Source organism: Bos mutus, chromosome 3, assembly GCF_027580195.1.
Source record: "Bos mutus isolate GX-2022 chromosome 3, NWIPB_WYAK_1.1, whole genome shotgun sequence".
Taxonomy (NCBI): Eukaryota; Metazoa; Chordata; class Mammalia; order Artiodactyla; family Bovidae; genus Bos; species Bos mutus.
In genome coordinates, this window is record NC_091619.1 from 16,435,429 (window position 1) to 16,460,153 (window position 24,725).

At 43.2% G+C, this 24,725-nt stretch overlaps 1 pseudogene; it reads right to left on the reverse strand.

The window, feature by feature from the left end:
- Nucleotides 1–17,192: 17,192 nt before the first annotated feature.
- Nucleotides 17,193–19,522, reverse strand: LOC102273038 (single-stranded DNA-binding protein 2-like; annotated as a pseudogene).
- Nucleotides 19,523–24,725: the final 5,203 nt, after the last annotated feature.

Genomic DNA, 24,725 nt, shown 5'->3' on the forward strand with positions numbered 1-24,725 from the left:
CTGTTTTCAGATTACCCTGTTCAGCTTTCCCCTCAATGTCTGTTGGCTCTCTGGGGGTCTGGTATTCTCGGGTGTGTCGGAGGCCCCAGTGTCTCTCTCACACGAGTGCTGACGCCACACTGGTCTTTTAACTTTTAGTGGTTTGTCCCCACCCACTTGTTTTTGGATGTCATGGGGCTGCGGTCCCGTCAGTTTGTCATTGTTAATGGGATTTTGGCTTTGCTGCCCAGTTGTTCTATTTTTATGAGAGAATTCAGTGAGATTCAAAAATGGTGTAATCATCATTGTCCCAGAATCTTGTGATTTGTTTTTATGATGTGCAAACTTTTGTTATTACATAGTGATGCTTTTGTTTCGGTAGGTTAGATTCCCAAAATTGAGATTTCTAAATCAAAGATACTGGTTTTTTTACATCTTTATGGGTTTATCTATGGTGTAGAAATTCTACATGCATAGCTCAAATAACATTTATGTGTGTATATATCCCCATGTGACCGCCATTCAGATCTAGATATAAATCTTTCCCCCAGAAAACTCTTATTATGTTCCTTCCTCCTTTCTCATCAATAATCCTCCTCAGCAAAGAAAACCATTATTCTGACTTCTATTAACATAGAAATTCTGTCTGCTCTTGAACTTCAGATGCACAGAATAATGCAGTATGCACTCCTTTGTGTTTGGCTTCTTCCACTCAACACTTTGTCTTTGAGATTCATCCATGTTGTCGTATATAATGGTATGATTGTGTTTGTTTGTTTGTTTTACTGTGTGGTATTTCATTGTATACGTTGGTGTGTACGTTTAAAATTGTTTTGATTTTTTATTGTACACTTAACATGAAATTTATTATTTAAGCCATTTTAAGTGTACCATTCAATGGCATTAAGTATCTTCACAATATTGTACACCTAGCATCGTTGTTCATTTCTAGAATTTTTTCTTAATCCCAAACAGAAACTGTATACCCATTAAATAATATCTACCCCTTCCCTCTTCATCTGTCCCTGGTAAGCCCTGTTCCACTTTGAATCTCTATGAGTTTGCCTGCTCTAGATACTTCATAATGAGTGGCACCACACAATATTTGTCATTTTCTGTCTGACTTATTTTGTTTAGTGTAGTATCTTCAGGGTTTATTCATTTTGTTTGTCAGGATTTCATTCTTTTTTAAGGAAAAATAATATCCTGTTGTATGTATTGGGTTGGCCAAAACGTTCATTTGGGTTTTTCTGTAAGATCTTCAGTTCAGTTGCTCAGTCGTGTCCGACTCTTTGCGACTCCATGAATCGCAGCACTTCTTTTCCTCAGACCGCCATTTTGCTTTTTTGCATTTCTTTTCCATGGGGATGGTCTTGATCCCTGTCTCCTGTACAGTGTCATGAACCTCCGTCCATAGTTCATCAGGCACTCTATCTATCAGATCTAGTCCCTTAAATCTATGTCTCACTTCCACTGTATAATCATAAGGGATTTGATTTAGGTCATACCTGAATGGTCTAGTGGTTTTCTCCCCTTTCTTCAATTTAAGTCTGAATTTGGCAATAAAGAGTTCATGATCTGAGCCACAGTCAGCTCCTGGTCTTGTTTTTGTTGACTGTATAGAGCTTCTCCATCTTTGGCTGCAAAGAATATAATCAATCTGATTTTGGTGTTGACCATCTGGTGATGTCCATGTGTAGAGTCTTCTCTTGTGTTGTTGGAAGAGGGTGTTTGCTATGACCAGTGCATTTTCTTGGCAAAACTCTATTAGCCTTTGCCCTGCTTCATTCCGTATTCCAAGGCCAAATTTGCCTGTTACTCCAGGTGTTTCTTGACTTCCTACTTTTGCATTCCAGTCCCCTATAATGAAAAGGACATCTTTTTTGGGTGTTAGTTCTAAAAGGTCTTGTAGGTCTTCATAGAACCATTCAATTTCAGCTTCTTCAGCATTACTGGTTGGGGCGTAGACTTGGATTACTGTGATATTGAATGGATGGCCTTGGAAACGAACAGAGATCATTCTGTCATTTTTGAGATTGCATCCAAGTACTGCATTTCGGACTCTTTTGTTGACCATGATGGCTACTCCATTTCTTCTGAGGGATTCCTGCCCGCAGTAGTAGATATAATGGTCATCTGAGTTAAATTCACCCATTCCAGTCCATTTTAGTTCGCTGATTCCTAGAATGTCAATGTTCACTCTTGCCATCTCCTGTTTGACCACTTCCAAATTGCCTGGATTCATGGACCTGACATTCCAGGTTCCTATGCAATATTGCTCTTCACAGCATCGGACCTTGCTTCTATCACCAGTCACATCCACAGCTGGGTATTGTTTTTGCTTTGGCTCCATCCCTTCATTCTTTCTGGAGTTATTTCTCCACTGATCTCCAGTAGCATATTGGGCACCTACTGACCTGGGGAGTTCCTCTTTCAGTATCCTATCATTTTGCCTTTTCATACTGTTCATGGGGTTCTCAAGGCAAGAATACTGAAGTGGTTTGCCATTCCCTTCTCCAGTGGACCACATTCTGTCAGCACTCTCCACCATGACCAACCCCCCCCCCCCATCTTGGGTGGGGCATGGCTTGGTTTCACTGAGTTAGACCAGGCTGTGATCCATGTGATTAGATTGACTAGTTTTCTGGGATTATGGTTTCAGTGTGTCTGCCCTCTGATGCCCTCTTCAACACCTACGGTCTTACTTGAGTTTCTCTTACCTTGGACGTGGGGTATCTCTTCATGGCTGCTCCAGCAAAGTGCAGCCACTCCTCCTTACTTTGAAGGAGGGGTATCTCCTCACCACCGCCCCTCCTGACCTTGAACGTGGAATAGCTCCTCTAGGCCCTCCTGCGCCCGTGCAGCCACCGCTCCTTGGACATGGGGTTGCTCCTCCCAGCCGCCACCCCTGACTTGGATGTGGGGTAGCTCCTCTTGGCTGCTCCTGCGCTGTCGCAGCCTGGCACTCTAGGAGAAGCAAAAAGCAAAGGAGAAAAGGAAAGATATAAGCATCTGAATGCAGAGTTCCAAAGTATAGCAAGAAGAGATAAGAAAGCCTTCCTCAGCGATCAATTTAAAGAAATAGAAGAAAACAACAGAATGGGAAAAACTAGAAATCTCTTCAAGAAAATTAGAGATACCAAGGGAACATTTCATGCAAAGATGGGCTTGATAAAGGACAAAAATGGTATGGACCTAACAGAAGCAGAAGATATTAAGAAGAGGTGGCAGGAATACACAGAAGAACTGTACAAAAAAGATGTTCACGACCAAGATAATCATGATGGTGTGATCACTCACCTAGAGCCAGACATCCTGGATTGTGAAGTCAAGTGGGCCTTAGAAAGCATCACTACAAACACAGCTAGTGGAGGTGATGGAATTCCAGTTGAGCTATTTCAAATCCTGAACAATGATGCTGTGAAAGTGCTGCACTCAAGATGCCAGCAAATTTGGAAAACTCAGCAGTGGCCACAGGACTGGAAAAGGTCCGTTTTCATTCCAATCCCAAAGAAAGGCAATGCCAAAGAATGCTCAAACTACCACACAATTGCACTCATCTCACATGCTAGTAAAGCAATGCTCAAAATTCTCCAAGCCAGGCTTTAGCAATACGTGAACCATGAACTTCCAGATGTTCAAGCTGGTTTTAGAAAAGGCAGAGGAACCAGAGATCAAATTGCCAACATCCGCTGGATCATCGAAAAAGCAAGAGAGTTCCAGAAAAACATCTATTTCTGCTTTATTGACTATGCCAAAGCCTTTGACTGTGTGGATCACAATAAACTGTGGAAATTCTGAAAGAGATGGGAATACCAGACCACCTGGTCTGCCTCTTGAGAAATTTGTATGCAGATCAGGAAGCAACAGTTAGAACTGGACATGGAACAACAGACTGCTTCCAAATAGGAAAAGGAGTTCGTCAAGGCTGTATATTGTCACCCTGCTTATTTAACTTATATGCAGAGTACATCATGAGAAACGCTGGGCTGGAAGAAGCACAAGCTGGAATCAAGATTGCCGGGAGAAATATCAATAACCTCAGATATGCAGATGACACCACCCTTATGGCAGAAAGTGAAGAGGAACTAAAAAGCCTCTTGATGAAAGTGAAAGTGGAGAGTGAAAAAGTTGGCTTAAAGCTCAACATTCGGAAAATGAAGATCATGGCATCTGGTCCCATCATTTCATGGGAAATAGATGGGGAAACAGTGGAAACAGTGTCAGATTTTATGTTTTTTGGGCTCCAAAATCACTGCAGATGGTGACTGCAGCCATGAAATTAAAAGGCTCTTACTCCTTGGAAGCAAAGTTATGACCAACCTAGATAACGTATTGAAAAGCAGAGACATTACTTTGCCAACAAAGGTCCATCTAGTCAAGGCTATGGTTTTTCCTGTGGTCATGTATGAATGTGAGAGTTGGACTGTGAAGAAGGCTGAGCGCCAAAGAATTGATGCTTTTGAACTGTGGTGTTGGAGAAGACTCTTGAGAGTCCCTTGGACTGCAAGGAGATCCAACCAGTCCATTCTGAAGGAGATCAGCTCTGGGATTTCTTTGGAAGGAATGATGCTAAAGCTGAAACTCCAGTACTTTGGCCACCTCATGTGGAGAGTTGACTCATTGGAAAAGACTCTGATGCTGGGAGGCATTGGGAGCAGGAGGAGAAGGGGACGACAGAGGATGAGATGGCTGGATGGCATCACTGACTCGATGGACACGAGTCTGAGTGAACTCCAGGAGTTGGTGATGGACAGGGAGGCCTGGCGTGCTGCAATTCATGGAGTCACAAAGAGTCAGATATGACTGAGCAACTGAACTGAACTGAGCTGAACTGAACCGCAGCATGCCAGGCCTCTCTGTCCATCATTAACTAAGATCTTACAGAAGGTATATACCACAGTTTACTTACTCATTCATCTACTGATGGCATTTGGGTTATTTCCACCTGTTGGCTATGATGAATAAACATATTTTTAATTTTAATAGATGTTGGCAGATGCTTTTCAAAAATACTATGTTATGGGAACTTCTTTGGGGATCCAGTGGTTATGAGTCCATGCTTCCATTGCAGGGGATGCATGTTTGATCCCTAGTAGGGAAACTAAGATCCCACATGCTGTGTGGCATGACCAAAAAATTTTTTTTAATAAATCTTTAAAAACTTAGACATATTAAAACTATTTCAAATGGGACTTCCATGATGACTCAGTGGTAAAGAACCCACCTGCCATTGTAGGAGACACAGGTTCACTCCGTGGTCTGAGAAGATCCCACATGCTGTGAAACAACTAAACCCATGCACCACAACTCTTGAACCTGTGCTCTAGAGCCCAGGAGCTGCAGCTACTGAAGTCTGCACACCCTACAGCCATGCTCTGTAATAAGAGAAGCCACCACAATGAGAAGCCCAAGGACCGCAACTAGAGAGTACCCTCTGCTCGCCACAACTAGAGAAAAGCCTGAGCAGCAATGAAGACCCAGCACAGCCAGAAATAAAAAAAAGTATTTATACACACACACACACACACACACACACACACACATATATATATATCTGCAATTCTCTAGAACATCCCTGGTGGTCCAGTGGTTAAGACTCCAGGCTTCTACCTCAGGGGGCATGGGTTCCATCCCTGGTTGGGGAACTAAAATTCCACATGCATGCTTGGTGGAGCGGTCCCCCCCAGAAAGACTGTGTTACTGTGTTATGACCTGAATTTTGCTTCTCCTCACAGCCACCCTGATTCACATATTGAAGCTCTGACTCCTATCTTGGAGACAAGGCACAGAGGTAATTGAAGGTTAAATGAGGTCATAAGGGTAGGGCCCTGATCCTGTAGGACTGGTGTCTGCATAAGAGGAGAAAGAGACACCAGAGATCTCTCTCTCTCCACATGCACAAAGGCCATTGTAAGGGCACAGCAAGAAGGCAGCCATCCGTAATCCAGGAACAGAAATGTCACCAAAAATCAACCTTGCTGGCACCTTGGCCTTGTACTTCCAGCCACCAAAACTATCAGATAAATTTCTATTGTTTAAGCCACCCAGTCTGTGGTATTTTGTTATAACAGCCCAAGCCAACTAAGAGATTGTATCAAACTCTGACTCTCATCAATGGTGTATGATTGTGTAATTAGAATGTGTCCCAATTTCCCCACACCCTCAAAACCACTGGGTATTATCACTGTTTCACTTTTTGCCAATCTGATAAGGAAAATGTCTTTCTTATTTTAGTTTCAATTATGCTGATGAAAAGTGTTTATATATATATATATATTCTTTTTTTTTCTTTTGGCTGCATCACACAGCTTGTGGGATCTTAGTTCCCCAACAAGGAACTGAACCCAGGCCCTCAGCAGTGAAGGCATGGAGTCCTAACCACTGGACCACTAGGGAATTCCCCAAAAAAATTGTTGTTGTTGTAGTCACTCAGTCGTGTCCAACTCTGTGACCCTATGGACTGCAGCAGGCTTACCTGTCCTTCACCATCTCCCAGAGTTTGCTCAAACTCATGTTCATTGAGTCAATGTTGCCATCCAACCATCTCATCCTCTGCTGTCCCCTTCTCCTGGCTTCAGTCTTTCCCAGCATCTGTGTTTTCCAGTGAATCAGTTCTTCTCTTCAGGTGGCCAAAGCATTGGAGATTCAGCTTCAGTATCAGTCCTTCCAATGGATATTCAGAGTTGATTTCCTTTAGGACTGACTCGTTTGATCTCCTTGTAGTCCAAGGGACTCTCAAGAGTCTTCTCAAACACCACAGTTCAAAAGCATCAATTCTTCCTAACAGCCTTCTTTATTCTCACATCCGTACATGATTACTGGAAAAACCATAGCTTTGACTAGATGGACCTTTGTCCGCACAGAGATGTTTCTGCTTTTTAATATGCTGTCTAGATTTGTCATAGCTTTTCTTCCAAGGAGCAAACGTCTTTTAATTTCATGGCTGCAGTCACCATCTGCAGTGATTTTGGAGCCCAAGAAAATAAATTCTGTCACTGTTTCCATTGTTTCCCCAGCTATTTGCCATGAGGTGATGGGACCAGATGCCACAATCTTAGTTTTTGAATGTAGAATTTCAAGCCAACTTTTTCGCGCTCCTCTTTCACCTTCATCAAGAGATTCTTTAGTTCTTCTTCACTTTCTGCCATTAGCGTGGCATCATCTGCATATCTGAGGTTGTTGATGTTTCTCCTGGCAATCTGGATTCCAGGTTGTGAGTCTTCCAGCCTGGCATTTTGCATGATGTACTCTGCGTATCAGTTAAATAAGCAGGGTGACAAAATACACCTTTACTTCCTTAGTTAGATTTATTCCCAGGTATTTTATTCTTTTTGATGTGATTGTGAATGAGATTGTATTCTTAATTTCATTTTCTGATAGTTCGTGTTGGTGTATGGAAATGCAGCAGATTTCTGTATATTAATTTTGAATCTTGTAACTATCCTTTAACAATTTTGTAAAGCTAGTTTCATAGTGCTAAACCCTTTTAGCTTTTGCTTATCTGTAAAACTTGATCTGTCCTTCAAATATGAATGAAAGCTTTGCTGGATGTATTCCTGTATTCCTGGGTGTAGGTTTTTCCCTTACATCACTTTAATTATATCATGCCGCTCCCTTCTGGCCTGCATAGAAGTCAGCTGATAGTCTTATGGGAGTTCCTTTGTATATAGCTTGTTGCTTTTCATTTGCTGTTCCTAATATTCCTTCTTTAAAGTTTGGCTACTTTAATCATAGTGTATCTTGGTGTGATTCTCTTTGGATTGATCTTGTTTGGAACTTTCCTCCTGCACCTGGATGTCTGTTTCTTTTCCCAAGTTAGGGAAGTTTTCAGCTGTTAGGTCTTCAGATATGTTTATCTGTACCTTTCTCTCTCTCTCTTCTCCTTCTCGGACCCCTATGATATGAATATTTGTATGTTTTATGTTTTCCCAGAGGTCTCTTAAACTGTCCTCATTTTTTAGAATTTACTTTGGCCATGTCAGGTCTTAGCTTCAGCACGTGGGCTCTTCACTGAGGCAGGGAGGTTTCTCCCTAGCTGTGTCCGTGGGCTTCAGAGCACATGGGCTCAGGAGTTGCAGCATCCAGGCTTAGTTGCCTGGCAGCACGTGAGATCTTAGTTCCCCGACCAGGGAATGGAACCATGTCCCTTGCATTGGGACATGGATTCTTAACTACTTGGCCACCAGGGAAGTCTCCTGTCCTCATTTTTTTAATTCTTTTTTCATTTTTTTCCATTCAGCTTGAGTGATTTCCACTACTTTATTCTTCCATTTTGCTCATCCATTCCTCTGTATCATTTAATCTACTGTTGATTCCTTTTGGTGTAATCTTTTGTTTCAGTTATTGTGTTCGTCATCTCTGCTTCTTTATATTTTTTAACTCTGTTAAAAACATAACTTCTCACTCTGTTTATCCATTCTTCTCCTGAGTTCTTTGAGAATTATTATGAACATTACCTTAAGCTCTTTGTTGGGTAGACTGCTTATCTCCACTTTGTTCTTCTGGCTTTTCATCTTGTTCCTTTATTTGAAACATATTCCATTGCTGCCTCATTTTGCCTAACATGCTGTTTTTATTTCTATGTGGTAGGTTGTTTGTGTTTTCCAATCATAGAGAAGTAGCCTTATGTAAGAAATGGGGCCCTGCAGTGCTCTCCCCTTGATCACCAGAGGTGTATGCTGTAGGGGTGCTCTAGGTGTGTGCTGCATGGGTCCTTCTGTTGTGTCTGGTTGACTATGGGTGTGCTATTAGACATGGCTGGGTTGTTGGGGTCCTTTAATGGACTGGAAGCTGGTGGTCCAGAGTCGATGATAAGAAAGTAAAAGAGAGAGAGAAAGAGGCTGATATTCCTTGGTTTATGCAGAAAACCAGTAAAGCCCTTGACATGGGGCTTGCACTGCTTCATGTAGGCACAGGGTACCCCTTCACGAGGGTCTTGCAAGCCTGGGCAAGAAAGTGAGCTCAGAGGTCATCTGCACTGCAAAGAATTAGCCTGAGAGAGAGAGAAAGAAAGAGAGAGAAAAAGAAAGAAAGACACAGGGACCCAAGCTCTGATGGAACAAGGGTGTTTTATTCAACATCAGATCAGATCAGATCAGTCGCTCAGTCGTGTCCGACTCTTTGCGACCCCATGAATCACAGCACGCCAGGTCTCCCTGTCCATCACCAACTCCCGGAGTTCACTCAGACTCGTGTCCATCGAGTCAGTGATGCCATCCAGCCATCTCATCCTCTGTTGTCCCCTTCTCCTCCTGCCCCCAATCCCTCCCAGCATCAGAGTCTTTTCCAATGAGTCAACTCTTCGCATGAGGTGGCCAAAGTACTGGAGTTTCAGCTTTAGCATCATTCCTTCCAAAGAAATCCCAGGGCTGATCTCCTTCAGAATGGACTGGTTGGATCTCCTTGCAGTCCAAGGGTCTCTCAAGAGTCTTCTCCAACACCACAGTTCAAAAGCATCAATTCTTTGGCGCTCAGCCTTCTTCACAGTCCAACTATCACATCCATACATGACCACTGGAAAAACCACAGCCTTGACTAGATGAACCTTTGTTGGCAAAGTAATGTCTCTTCTTTTCAATATGCTATCTAGGTTGGTCATAACTTTGCTTCCAAGGAGTAAGCGCCTTTTAATTTCATGGCTGCAGTCACCATCTGCAGTCATTTTGGAGCCCAGAAAAATAAAGTCTGACACTGTTTCCACTGTTTCCCCATCTATTTGCTATGAAGTGATGGGACCGGATGCCATGATCTTCGTTTTCTGAATGTTGAGCTTTAAGCCAACTTTTTCACTCTCCACTTTCACTTTCATCAAGAGGCTTTTGAGTTCCTCTTCACTTTCTGCCATAAGGGTGGTGTCATCTGCATATCTGAGGTTATTGATATTTCTCCCGGCAACCTTGATTCCAGCTTGTGTTTCTTCCAGTCCAGAGTTTCTCACGATGTACTCTGCATATAAGTTAAATAAACAGGGTGACAATATACAGCCTTGACGAACTCCTTTTCCTATTTGGAACCAGTCTGTTGTTCCATGTCCAGTTCAGCATGGGTATATACACTGTCTTACAAGGTAGCTATCTTCAGCAAAGATAAAGATCAAAAGTCCAGACTTACAAATTATCAAGGAAACATAAGACGACCCATATCAAAGAGAGAGGGTTGTAATAATCACTTTTACTGTATGGTCCATAAAAAGGAAAAGGGTCGTTAAGAGTTACTTTCCACTGTATGCTACAGCTAACGAAGGAAATGCATGCATTCCTCAGCCACTCTTCTTAATTCCTGAATATTCAGGAATTAATAAGGAACAGAGGATTCATGACAGATCCAAAATAGCACACAGGAAGCCTCCTGTTAAATGCTTCCTGACAGGTGGTCCCTGGTCTGGTTGGTTTCTAGGCCCTGCTTTGTGTGGAGGCTGCCAATCACTGATGGTTTGGGCCTTATCCTGGCTGCAACTGGCTACATGTCCAGGGGAACCCAAGCCCTGGTGCCAGTCCACCAGGTTCTGGAGTGACTGGCTATGGGGTCACAGGTCCCAGGGCAAGTTTCAGTCTGCTGATTGGCAGAACTATTGCCTGGAGGAAGGTCCAGGGACTGCTGTTGGCCTTCTGGTAGGAAGGGCTAACTCCTGATGTGGGTGGCTGAAGGGTCTGGGGTAACCTGGAGCTGGTTATGGCTTATTAGTGGGTGAGGCCAGGTCCTAGGGCTGGTGCCAGCCTACTGGCGGTCAGGGCTGGGTCTAACGGCTGGCTCTGGGGGGATTGAGGTCCCAAGGCTAGTGCTGGTGCACTAGTGGGAAGGTCTGGGTCCTGGGCCCTCTGGTATGTGGGACTAGGTCTCAGGCGGTCTTAGGAAAACCAGCCTGCTGGTAGGTGGGACTTTGTCCCCACTTGACTAACTGCTTGGCATGGGAATCCCAGGACTGGTGCCAACTGGCTGGTGGGCAGGGCTGGCACTGACCAACTAGAGGGAGGATTCCAAAGGTGTCCTTGCCAGCACCAGAGTCTTCATGGTGGATGCACTCCCAAAATAGCTGCTGCCAGCATCTATGTCCCCCGGGGTGAGTTTCAGTTGCCTCCTGCCTCTTCGGGAGGCTCTCTGAGATCAGCAAGTGAGTCTAACCCTCTCAAATCACTGCTTCTGCCCTGGATCTCAGAGCACATGAGATATTATATGTGCCTTTTAAGAGTGGAATCTCAGGACTTCCCTAGTAGTCCAATGGTTAAGAATCCGCCTTGCAATGCAGGAGACGCAGGTTCAACCCCTGGTTGGGGAACTAAGATCCCACATGCTGCAATGCAACTAAGCCTGTACACCACAACTACTGAGCCTACGCACTCTGGAGCCCGGTGCCATAACCCGTGTACCACAACTAGAAAGTTCATGTACGGCAATAAAAATCCCACATGATGCAGGGAAGATCCTGTGTGCTGCAGCTAAGACCCAACACAGCCAAAGAAATAAATTCCTTTTTTTTTAAGGGGGAAATCTCTTTCCTACAGCCCTCTGACTCTCCCAAAACGTTGAAGCCCTCTGGACTTCAAAATATTCTGGGGGCTTATCTTCCTAATGCAGGACCCTCTGGCCTGAGGAGTCTGGTGTGAGGACTGTATCCCTTGTTTCTTGGGGAAAACCTCTGCAAGTATAATTATCCTCCTATTTGTGGGTTGCCCACCTGCGTGCATGGATCTTTACTATACCCTATCTCCACCTCTTCTACTTGTCTCATTACAGTCCCTTCCTTATATTTTTAACTGTAAATGATCTTTTCTTTCTACTCCTGAGGTCATTTTCATGGATAGTCACTCCGTAAATACTGCAATTTTGATATGCTCATGGGAGGAGGTAAGCTCAGGGTCTTCCTACTCTGCCATTCTGACCACAACCTCCCATTGAACTTCTCAATGGAAAATACTTACTCAGTTGAGGATTGACATTTCTTTCTTTCTTTCTTTGTTTTTTTAGTGAAAGCTCTCAAATAAGTGCTTTTATTCCTATCCATGATTACACACATTTACAAAACCATAACATCTGAGTTCACCTTGAAAAATAACTTATATAGGACTCTTTCTCCCGCGTACATGCACTCTTTTCTCTCTCTCTCTCTCTCCTGCTATCTTCTAAATAAAATAGAGCTGTAACACTGATTTGCCTAAGAGCTGTAGCACGGTTTGTCCAAGACCAGAAAGCTGTGACACACCAAGGGCTTTAATGTCTGTTGCTCCAAATCTTTGTTGTGACGAGACAAAGAACCGAGGAACATACACTCGCGTGACATCTATGGTGCTGTGACTCGGATATAATCTGGCTGAAACAACCTCTGCGTGGAAGAGGCCAAGCACAACAGGAGCCCAACTCAGTGAAGCTCCCGCGCTAGAAGTGGAAGGCGAAGAAACCCAGCGCAGGGGAAGGCCCATCGTGCTGGAAACCAGGACAGCGAAAAACGAACTCAGCAGAAAGCTCACGTGGCCCAGTCTCAGATTCCAGAAGACCTCTGTTTAAGGTCAACCAGCTACAACATGCAGTGCCAGTTCAACAAAGATACAAAACTACAGCTGACCACGGAAAATATCACACACCCTTGGACACCGCTATAAGGACTCTGAGGATTGAGACTAGCAAGAGGGGGAGGCCCAATACCCCTCACCGTCCCAGTTCAGCAGGAAGTAGCCAGAAAGACCTCGCTGCCCCTATTCCCAAAGAATTGGGCCTCCCATCTCTTGAGGGGGGAATGTTAGGTGGGTAGAATAGGGAAAAGGAGTCCAAAATGACGGTGGCTAAAATACAAGGAATGTCAAAGGAAGGTCCGAGGACCAGAGTGAAGACTTCAAGCAGAACAAACAGCACTCCTGGCTAAGCCCAGTTTGCATAGGGCAGGCCCAGGTGGAGGAAAAAACATATACAAGCAGGAGCCAAAGCGCTTTCTCATGGACTCTCTCTCCCGCGTGTGTGCACTCTTCTCTCTCTCTCTCTCTCTCTCTCACTCTCCTGCTATCTTCTAAATAAAATAGAGCTGTAACACTGAAAAAAAAAAAAAAGAAAGAAAAATAACTTATATAAAGCAGTGATATACACAGCACAAAATTGTTCAGGGAGGGGCAGGAGCAACTTTTAATAATTAAAATGTAAACATGAAAAAAAGTATGAAATAAAAGTCCCTACTCATTTCTACTTAAGATGTCCTGTGATAGTATTTTACAATGTCCTGTGGGTCAATGTATGTATGTGCGAGTGTCCGTATAACATCAGTTCAGTTCAGTTGAGTTCAGTCACTCAGTCGTGTCCGACTCTTTGCGACCCCATGAATCACAGCACGCCAGGCCTCCCTGTCTATCACCAACTCCCGGAGTTCACTCAAACTCACGTCCATTGAGTCGGTGATGCCATCCAGCCATCTCATCCTCTGTCATCCCCTTCTCCTGCCCCCAATGCCTCCCAGCCTCAGAGTCTTTTCCAGTGAGTCAACTCTCCGCATGAGGTGGCCAAAGTACTGGAGTTTCAGCTTTAACATCATTCCTTCCAAAGAACATTCAAGACTGATCTCCTTTAGAATGGACTGGTTGGATCTCCTTGCAGTCCAAGGGACTCTCAAGAGTCTTCTCCAACACCACAGTTCAAAAGCATCAATTCTTCGGCCCTCAGCTTTCTTCACAGTCCAACTCTCACATCCATACATGACCACAGGAAAAACCATAGCCTTGACTAGACGGACCTTTTTTGGCAAAGTAATGTCTCTGCTTTTCAATATGCTATCTAGGTTGGTCACAACCTTCTTTCCAAGGAGTAAGCGTCTTTTAATTTCATGGCTGCAATCACCATCTGCAGTGATTTTGGAGCCCAAGAAAATAAAGTCTGTCACTGTAACCATTGTTTCCCCAGCTATTTGCCATGAGATAATGGGACCAGATGCCACAATCTTAGTTTTTGAATGTAGAGTTTCAAGCCAACTTTTTCGCTCTCCTCTTTCACCTTCATCAAGAGGCTCTGTAGTTCTTCTTTGCTTTCTGCCATAAGGGTGGTGTCAGCTGCATATCTGAGGTTATTGATATTTCTCCCGGCAATCTTGATTCCAGCTTGTGCTTCTTCCAGCCCAGCGTTTCTCATGATGTACTCTGCATATAAGTTAAATAAGCAAGGTGACAATATACAGCCTTGACATACTCCTTTTCCTATTTGGAACCAGTCTGTTGTTCCATGTCCAGTTCTAACTGTTGCTTCCTGACCTGCATATAGGTTTCTCAAGAGCCAGGTCAGGTGGTCTAGTATTCCCATCTCTTTCAGAATTTTCCACAGTTTATTATGATCCACACAGTCAAAGGCTTTGGCATAGTCAATAAAGCAGAAATAGATGTTTTTCTGGAACTCTCTTGCTTTTTCGATGATCCAGTGGATGTTGGCAATTTGATCTCTGGTTCCTCTGCCTTTTCTAAAATCAGCTTGAACATCTGGAAGTTCACAGTTCACATATTGCTGAGGCCTGGCTTGGAGAATTTTGAGCATTACTTTACTAGCGTGTGAGATGAGTGCAATTGTGCAGTAGTCTGAGCATTATTTGGCATTGCCTTTCTTTGGGATTGGAATGAAAATGGACCTTTTCCAGTCCTGTGGCCACTGCTGAGTTTTCCAAATTTACTGGCATATTGAGGGCAGTACTTTCACAGCATCATCGTTCAGGATTTGAAATAGCTCAACTGGAATTCCATCACCTCCACTAGGTTTGTTTGTAATGATGCTTTCTAAGGCCCACTTGGCTTCACATTCCAGGATGTCTGGCTCTAGGTCAGTGATCACACCATCATGATTATCTTAGTCCTGAAGATCTTTTTTGTACAGTTCTTCTGTGTATTCTTGCCATCTCTTCTTAATATCGTCTCTTTCTGTTATGTCCATACCATTTCTGTCCTTTATCGAGCCCATCTTTGCATGAAATGTTCCCTTGGTATCTCTATAGTCTTCCCATTTTGTTGTTTTCTTCTATTTCTTTGCATTGATCACTGAGGAAGGCTTTCTTATCTCTTCTTGCTATTCTTTGGAACTCTGTATTCAGATGTTTATATCTTGCCTTTTCTCCTTTGCTTTTCGCTTCTCTTCTTTTCACAGCTATTTGTAAGGCCTCCCCAGACAGCCATTTTGCTTTTTTGCACTTCTTTTCCTTGGGGGTGGTCATGATCCCTGTCTCCTGTACAATGTCAGGAACCTCTGTCCATAGTTCATCAGGCACTCTATCAGATCTAGTCCTTTAAATCCATTTCTCACTTCCACTGTATAATCATAAGTGATTTGATATAGGTCATACCTGAATGGTCTACTGGTTTTCCCTACTTTCTTCAATTTAAGTCTGAATTTGGCAATAAGGAGTTCACGATCCGAGCCACAGTCAGCTCCCGGTCTTGTTTTTGCTGACTGTATAGAGCTTCTCCATCTTTGGCTGCAAAGAATATAATCAATCTGATTTTGGTGTTGACCATCTGGTGATGTCCATGTGTAGAGTCTTCTCTTGTGTTGTTGGAAGAGGGTGTTTGCTATGACCAGTGCATTTTCTTGGCAAAACTCTATTAGCCTTTGCCCTGCTTCATTCCGTATTCCAAGGCCAAATTTGCCTGTTACTCCAGGTGTTTCTTGACTTCCTACTTTTGCATTCCAGTCCCCTATAATGAAAAGGACATCTTTTTTGGGTGTTAGTTCTAAAAGGTCTTGTAGGTCTTCATAGAACCATTCAACTTCAGCCTCTTCAGCATTACTGGTTGGGGCATAGACTTGGATTACTGTGATATTGAATGGTTTGCCTTGGAAACAAACAGAGATCATTCTGTTCTTTTTGAGATTGCATCCAAGTACTGCATTTCAGACTCTTTTGTTGACCATGATGGCTACTCCATTTCTTCTAAGGGATTCCTGCCCGCAGTAGTAGATATAATGGTCATCTGAGTTAAATTCACCCATTCCAGTCCATTTTAGTTCTCTGATTCCTAGAATGTCGATGTTCACTCTTGCCATCTCCTGTTTGACCACTTCCAATTTGCCTTGATTCATGGACCTAACATTCCAGGTTCCTATGCAATATTGCTGGAGAAGGCAATGACACCCCACTCCAGTTCCCTTGCCTAGAAAAATCCCATGGATGGAGGAGCCTGGTAGGCTGCAGTCCATGGGGTCTCTAAGAGTCCGAAACGACTGAGCGACTTCACTTTCACTTTTCACTTTCATGCATTGGAGAAGGAAATGGCAACCCACTCCAGTGTTCTTGCCTGGAGAATCCCAGGAAAGGGGGAGGCTGGTGGGCTGCCGTCTATGGGGTCACACAGAGTCGGACACAACTGAAGCAACGCAGCAGCAACAGCAGCATGCAATATTGCTCTTTACAGCACCGGACCTTGCTTCTATCACCAGTCACATCCACAGCTGGGTATTGCTTTTGCTTTGGCTCCATCCCTTCATTCTTTCTGGAGTTATTTCTCCACTGATCTCCAGTAGCATATTGGGCACCTACCAACCTGGGGAGTTCCTCTTTCAGTATCCTATCATTTTGCCTTTTCATACTGTTCATGGGGTTCTCAAGGCAAGAATATTGAAGTGGTTTGCCATTCCCTTCTCCAGTGGACCACATTCTGTCAGCCTTCTCCACCATGACCCGCCAGTCTTGCGTAGCCCCAAATGGCATGGCTTGTTTTCACTGAGTTAGATCAGGCTGCAGTCCGTGTGATTAGATTGACTAGTTTTCTGTGATTATGGTTTCAGTGTGTCTGCCCTCTGATGCCCTCTCACAGCACTTACCATCTCACTTCGGTTTCTCTTACCTTTGACATGGGGTATCTCTTCACGGCTGCTCCAGCAAAGCGCAGCCACTGCTCCTTACCTTGGAGGAGGGGTATCTCCTCACCGCTGCCCCTGCTGACCTTGAAAGTGGAGTGGCTCCTCTCAGCCCTCCTGAGCCACACATACAATACATTCTCTTTCCCACACATATGCATACACAGATAATCATTTGAAGTTCAGTTGAGGGCACTTCTAATGTGCTGCTCCGTACAATTATTCGAATCATGTTTGGACCCACTTTCTTCACAAAATCGGGGATAGAGCAGGAAATAAAAAGGTTGGTTTGGTGTGACTGAGATTCCTTTAACTGTACACTGTGGTGAATAATTTTTTCCCGTAGTAGTGCTGTGAACTGCTGACTCACTGTGGTTTCTGTGAGGAGACTTGGTAATGGATCACACATTCATTGTCATGCTAGGGGAGGAACTCTCACTCTGAAAAGGATTCAAGGAATTTCCCCTCATTTCGCCGTCATCTCTTGGAGTGCCCGGCTGATCACTCAGGCTCATATTATTGGGAGAATTCTTGGAAATACTGTCCATATCTCCTGAGCCTAAAGAGCCATTCATGTGATGTGACTCCATTCCTCCTAATCCACCCATAGGACCATCTGATCCAGGGCCCATTGGAAAATTAGGCCTGTTAGGTCTTGGAGGTATTGCATTCATTAAAGTATACATATTGTCTCTAGAGTTGGTTGAATCTGCTGGACTAGGCATGATGGGTGTTTGCGGGGAGCCGGTGAGGCATTCTGCTCATGACAAAGGTCATGAGGAAGGAGGCTCGGCATACGCAAAGGCGGGATCGAGCCTCAGGAGTCCGCCCGGATATTCTCGAGCATTTCCCCCCAAAAAACCAGAGTCTGCCTACTTTATTGCTTTGTGCTCTCACCTCTGACTTTACTGGGGGCTGTCCCCTACCACCATCTCTCTCTCTCTCTGTCAAAGAGTTAACTTACAGCTCCAATTAATAAAGTTCCTGGGCAATTAGGAGTGTTTAAATCCAAACCCCTCAGATGGCTCTCTAACTCGCCTGACAAGTTTACCCGGACTCCTGCAGCTGTGCATACGATTGTTCACAGTCTCCTAGCCTCCAGAGGCACGGGAAGCTTAAGATATTCAAATAGCTTAGAGCCTCTCAGAGAGTTAAAAACTGTCAGAATAAACTAGTAAAGGATTTCATTGATGAGTCAATGCTTGTTGCCAAGTTTTCACATCCCCTGAATTGTATCCTTGAATGTGTATTAATTAATAGTTGGTATATAGAAAAAATAAGTAGTGGCCTTGGTGTTAGTAACTTTAGACCCTTAAGGTAATAAATTCTTTCCTTTGTTGTAAGCCCATTACACATCCGCCCTATAGGAATGCAATTTTATCTTTGGAAGATGGTGCCAAACCTTAAAATAATTACTCTTAGAGAAAATAAGTCTTTGTTGATAAGTCCTTGTCAAGAGTCATAAAATGTTAGTAGGCCTTCTGGCCAGAAGATGATGTAAATCACCTAAACCATTTGTATACGATAAATTTGCAGGAAAGAAACCTTGGTTTTTGATAAGAATCAAAGACTGCTGACTTTGCATCCCCTATTATCCTCTATGTGTAACTTAGGGTATAAAAGCCCCTGTTGAAAATAAAGCTATGGGCCTTGTTCACCAGCGCTTGGTCTCCCCATGTCATTCTTCCCTTTAACTTCCAGCTGAGTCTCCATCTGGAGCGCGGAACCCACCACGCTTACTAATTATGCCTGGGCTTCTAAGACCCACTCGAGAAGGTGTCTAGGGTGACGTACCTTCGCTATTCGAGAGGGCGCCTGCGGCCTACGTAAGTGGTGCAAACTTCTTGTCTTGAAGTTTAATTGGTCTCCCGCGTAAACCAAGCTACTCAGCTTCTTTTCTCCACTGAATTTTCCTACTGAGCTATCCTCATTCTATTGTTCTCTATATCTCTAATTAGCATATAAATAGTCGCCTAGGCCGTCTCTCCTTCGAATACCCTGGATCAGCTGGGGCTGGTCCCCAGCAGGTGTTCCTGGTGGCCCTCCACCTCCAGGAGGACCTACATAATTCCCAGGAGATGCTGAGGAGCATGGTCTTGAATTGGCATTTGTTGGGTTTGGCCAAGGTCTACCACCACCTGGGCCCATGTTCATTCCAGGCATTCCGGGGCCACCCAAAACATTCCTTTTGGAGGAGTCATTCTCTGCATTGGCCTACCCATATTTGGATGACCTTGTTGTCGAGTTGGGTCCATTCCACTGGGAACTAATGGCTGACTTCCTGGGACACCTCCAAGTGCCTGGTTAGGTATCCTCAATGGGGGCCTTGGACCTCCAGGGTACTGAGGTGACATAAAAGGCTGAAAGAACCCTGGTGGTACAGGGCCTACTGCCATGCTATCTCCTGGGGGAATGTTTCCTAGCACTGGACTGGGAGCTGCTGCAGCACTGTAATCATGGAAGGCTTTTGCTTCACTTGAATGTCCACATGTTTCCCGTCTTTCTGGAGCTGCACAGTAGAGACCCCAAAATACACACCACCAAGAATGTAAGAATCCTGATGGCTCCCGCAAAGTGATGTTCTTTTCCCATCTTATCTCTGATAAAATGTTTGGGCTGATTTCTGAGCTCCTACATGGAGCAGATACTCATATACGTAGAGTGCTAACTTCTCCTGGGCCTGGCTGTCAGATGGGACGGCACTGTTGTTACTCTAGCCTTTGCCGTACATGCTTGTGCCGAGAGCAGCTCCCGCTGTCACACACCTGTCAACCCATCACAGCCTCCCCGGGAACAGCCCCATCCCCATGGCGACCCATGCAACCACCAAGGATTGACATTTCTATATTGAATTTTTCCTTCTAGAAATATGGTTTACCTTTCCATAGTCATTTCCTGATCTTTAAGATTTTATCTTTTTCCTTATAGAGACCATGGACTTTAATACTTTTTACTAATTTTATCAACATAATTTACTATATCAATAACATAAAGAAACAAACCCGTAAGACTGTATCAATAGATACCCCCCAAGAAGCAGTGTGTGAAAATCAACAACCATTCCTAATAAAACTCTATGCAAAATAGGTATAGAAATAGAAATCTAAGTATAACAGTGTCCATTTGTCAAAAATTAACATCAAACTTATTAACTGCTAGAGTATTCAAATTAAGAACTAGACAGGGAGGTCCACTATTAGCATAAATATTTAACATTATTTTGAAGATTTTATCTGATTTGTTTATTCATATGGCACATGTTTATTGAGTGTTTGCTATGAACTGTTTTAGGTACAACAGTCTATAGAGCAATGAAAAAATATCTTGCCTTTGCAGAGCTTACAGCTGAAGGAATGAGGCAGTAAAGTAGAAAGAGTGGCATAAATATTTGAAAAGAAGAGATAAAATTATTTAGCTTTTCATATATGATTACACTTCTAGAAATCCTAGTCAATTAAAAACTAAAAATAGAAAATAAAGATACACAAGCTTTTTTTAAAGATTTTTCTGATGTGGACCACAAAGTCTTTATTGAATATGTTACAATATTGCTTCTGTTTTATGTTTTAGTTTTTTGGTTAGTCTTGTGGGATCTTACCTCCTCGACCAGGGATCAAACCCGCATCCTCTTTGGTAGGTGAAGTCCTTAACACTGGACTGCCAGGGAAGTCCCTGGTACATAAACTTTTGAGAGTAGCAATGACTAATTTGAAATAGACATGATTAAAATATCCCTCTTATTAAAGTGTTTTTTATTCATACTCAGATTCACAATATTTGAGTCCTAACATTAAAAGAGCAAGCAGATGTTCACAACACATGATCTCCCCAAACCACTTGGCCTAACCCATCCCATTCAGAGGACCCCTTGTGCTATGAAAGCTCATCCCCTGGAATGTGCAGTGGAAAAGCCAGCTATTTGTACATCCGGTTCTATTGTGTCCGTTCTTCTTTGTGTTTGGGGGCCCGTAACTGGTGTATTAAATTAAGATTGTGCAGTGACTTGCTGAATCAGGAGGCACAAGCCACCTGCTTTGGTTGGCAGGTAGCTCCTTCAGCATCCGTGCTCACACTTTAGGGAAGTGAAACCCTGGGGTCGTTTTTATTGAAGGCACAATTGTAGTCCATTTATACAAAGGGAGTCACAAGATTTATTCCTTGCAGATCCCAGAAACAGAGTGTGTGTAGGGGGGAACAGGGGCATGCACAGTGAACAAGGGGAAAGCCAGATCTCTGTCCCATGTTACAAACGAGCAAGAAATAGAGAGCAACGTAGCAAGCTTGGGGTAGAGGTCACCAACTGTTCTGGGGCTCAACACTCAGTAGTTATTTTAAAAGATCCCCACCTCCTAGAGTAATGAAAATAAAAAGAAAAATAAACAAATGGGAACTAATTAAACATAAAAGCTTTTGCACAGTAAAAGAAACCATAAACAAAATGAAAGACAACCCACAGAATGGGAGAAAATAATTGCAAATGAAGTGACCCACAAGGGATTAATTTCCAAAATATGCAAACAGCTCCCAGCTCACTATCCAGAAAGCAACCTGATCAAAAAATGGGGTGAATATCTAATAGACATTTCTCCAAAGAAGACACACAAATGGCCAAGGGGCATTTTGAAAAGATGCTCAACATCACTAATTATCAGAGAAATGTAAATCAAAACTGTAATGAAGTATCACCTCACACCTGTCAGAATGGCCATCATCGAAAAATCTACAAACAATAAATGCTGGAGAGGGTGTGAAGAAAAGGGAACCCTTCTCTGCTGTTGGTGGCAATGTAAATTGGTATAACTACTATGGAGATCAGTATGGAGGTTCCTTTAAAAACTAAAAATAGAGCTGCCACATGATCCAGCAATCCTACTAGTGGGCGTATATCCAGAGGAAACCATAATTTGAAAAGATACATGTACCTCAGTATTCATTGCAGCACTCTGTACAATAGGCAGGACATAGAAGAAAACTAAATGTCCATCAACAGAGGAATGGATAAAGATGTAGTGATATATACAAGGGAATATTACTCAGCCATAAAAAGAACAAGATAATGCCATTTGCAGCTACAAGGATGGACTTAAATATTGTCAACTGAGTGAAATAAGTCGAGACACAGAAAGCCAAATACCATGTGATATTACTTATATATGGAATCTTTAAAAAATGGTACAAAGATCCTATTTACAAAACAGAACTAGAGTTGCAGATGAAGAAAAACATGGTTACCAAGGGGATAAGGGGGTGGTAAATCAGGAGACTGGGATTGACTTATATACATTACTATATGTAAAATAGATAAATAATAAGCCAGGCTCTTCTATCCATGGAATTTTCAAGGCAAGAATACTGGAATGGGTTGCCATTTCCTTCTCCAGAGCATACCCCCACAGATCAAACCCACATCTCTTTCGTCTCCTGCATTGCCAGGCAGATTCTTTACCGGTAGCACCCTGGGAAGCCCATGCATAGCACAGGGAGCTCTCCTCAGTACTCTGTAATAACCTATATGGGAACAGAATCTGGAAAAGAGTGGATATATGTATATGTCAAAGCTATGGTTTTTCCAGTGGTCATGTATGGATGTGAGAGTTGGACTATAAAGAAAGCTGAGTGCTGAAGAATTGATGCTTTTGAACTGTGGTGTTGGAGAAGACTCTTGAGAGTCCCTTGGACTGCAAGGAGATCCAACCAGTCCATCCTAAAGGAGATCAGCCCTGGGTATTCATTGGAAGGACTGATGCTGAGGCTGGAACTCCAATACTTTGGCAACCTCATGCAAAGAGTGGACTTGTTGGAAAAGACCCTGATACTGGGAGGGATTGGGGGCAGGAGGAAAAGGGGACGACAGAGGATGAGATGGCTGGATGGCATCATCAACTCAATGGACAGGAGTTTGAGCAAGCTCCAGGAGTTGGTGAGGGACAGGGAGGCCTGGTGTGCTGCAGTCCATGGGGTCGCAAAGAGTCGGACATGAGACTGAGCAACTGAACTGAACTGATTCACTTTGCTGCACAGCAGAAACACAACATTGTAAATCAACTATACTCCAAGAAAAATCAATTTAAAAGAAAAAACTAAAAATAAAACATTCCCCAGGAAAAGCAAAACAGGAACTTGGCATAGGACTTCTAAGCTCAAGTCTTTATATGAATGTTCAGACTCTGGTGTGATGGGGTTGTCACACTGTAAAATGCCTAGGCAGCAACTCAAAATAATTGTCTTCTCATCACACCTTTAAGTATTTATTGAACTGCATGGCTCCAAGTTCTAGCAGAAGTAGAGGAAAGTTTATGCCCAACCTACACAACCCTCCCAGGGAAGTAAGCCCTTCTGTTTATGGGTATTCACATTTCCCCATCATCCCTCCTAAGTCAAACAAACAGAAGTTGGAAGATAATTCTAACATGCTTCCTGCCAAAATCATGCTTGAGAGTCATTGTCACTACATTGTTGAGTGAATGGTCAGGGAAGATTAGAGTCAAATGTATACCTTTAGGTAAAGGCCACTGTTTGAGACAGGAGAGTATAAGAAAAATTTAGGCTTATTAAATGTGTTTGCAAAAACAGTAAAATAATAAAAATGGAATCCAGCAGTATATTAAATAATACATTATGGGCTTTCCTGGTGGCTCAGACAGTAAAGACTCTGCCTGCAATGCAGGAGACCCAGGTTCAATCCCTGGTTTGGGAAGCTTCCCTGGAAAAGGGAATGGATGGCTACCCATGCCAATATTCTTGCCTGAAGAATTCCATGGACAGAGGAGCCTGGTGGGCTACAGTCCATGGGGTCACAAAGAGTCAGACACGACTGAGCGACTAACACACTACACATGACTGAGTGGAGCTTATCTCAGGACTTCAGGGTTAATTCACCGTTAGGAAATTTATCAGTGTAGTTCACCAGATTAAAAAAGAGAGAATATATCAAAAGAAGCAGGAAGAGAATTTGATGACATTTAAAACAGACATCCATGAAAAAGAATATACACATCTTTTAACAAAATAGGAATAGAGGGAAATTTCTTTAGCCTGATAAAGGATAACCACCAAACTCCTACAAGGAGGGGCTTCCCTGGTGGCTCAGTGGTAAAGAATCCACCTGCCAATGCAGGAGACACGGGTTTGATCCCTGGTCCAGGAAGATCCCACATGCTGTGGAGTAACTAAGCCCATGTGCCATAACTATCGAGCCTGTGCTCTAGAGCCCAGGAGCCCAACTACTGAGGCCAGAGCACCCTAGAGCTCGCGCTCTGCAAGAAGGGGAGCCACCACAATGAGAAGCCTGAGCACCACAGCTAGACAGAGTAGCCCTGACTCACCACAACTAGGGAAAAAAAGCCCTCCCAGCAACAAAGAGCCAGCACTGCCAAAAATAAACAAAACTGCATGTCCAAAAAAAAAAAAATCCTACAAGGAGGGTGGAGGGCTATAGTCCATGGGGTTACAGAGTCTACTTAGCGACTAAACAACAATAAACAGTAGTTAGTGGTAAAACTTTAGATGCAGTCCCATAGTCTCGTTAAAGTAAAGAACATGATAAAGGCATTATCAGTGCATCTGATAGGCTGGCAATTCTCGCCTCATAAGTAAAACAAAAGGAGGAAGGCAGGGAGGAAGGAAACAGAAAAAGAAATGAGGCACAGGAATTAAGAAAGAAGAAAAAATGTGGAGAGGCAAATGAACGCCTACATAGAAAATCAAAGAGACTAAATGGGCATGCCATGAAAATGTAATGAAATATAGAATTCCATTCAGAAGAGCATAACAATATTGAGGAATAGAATTTTATGAGAACTAAAGAAAATAAAACATAAATCCAGACAAAATGGTGTAATGAGAGGCCCGTAAGAAAATATTTATAAACAAAAAGATTTTTTCAGGATATAAATCTGAGTTTGTTAACGTGTTAGTCACTCGGTCGTATCCAG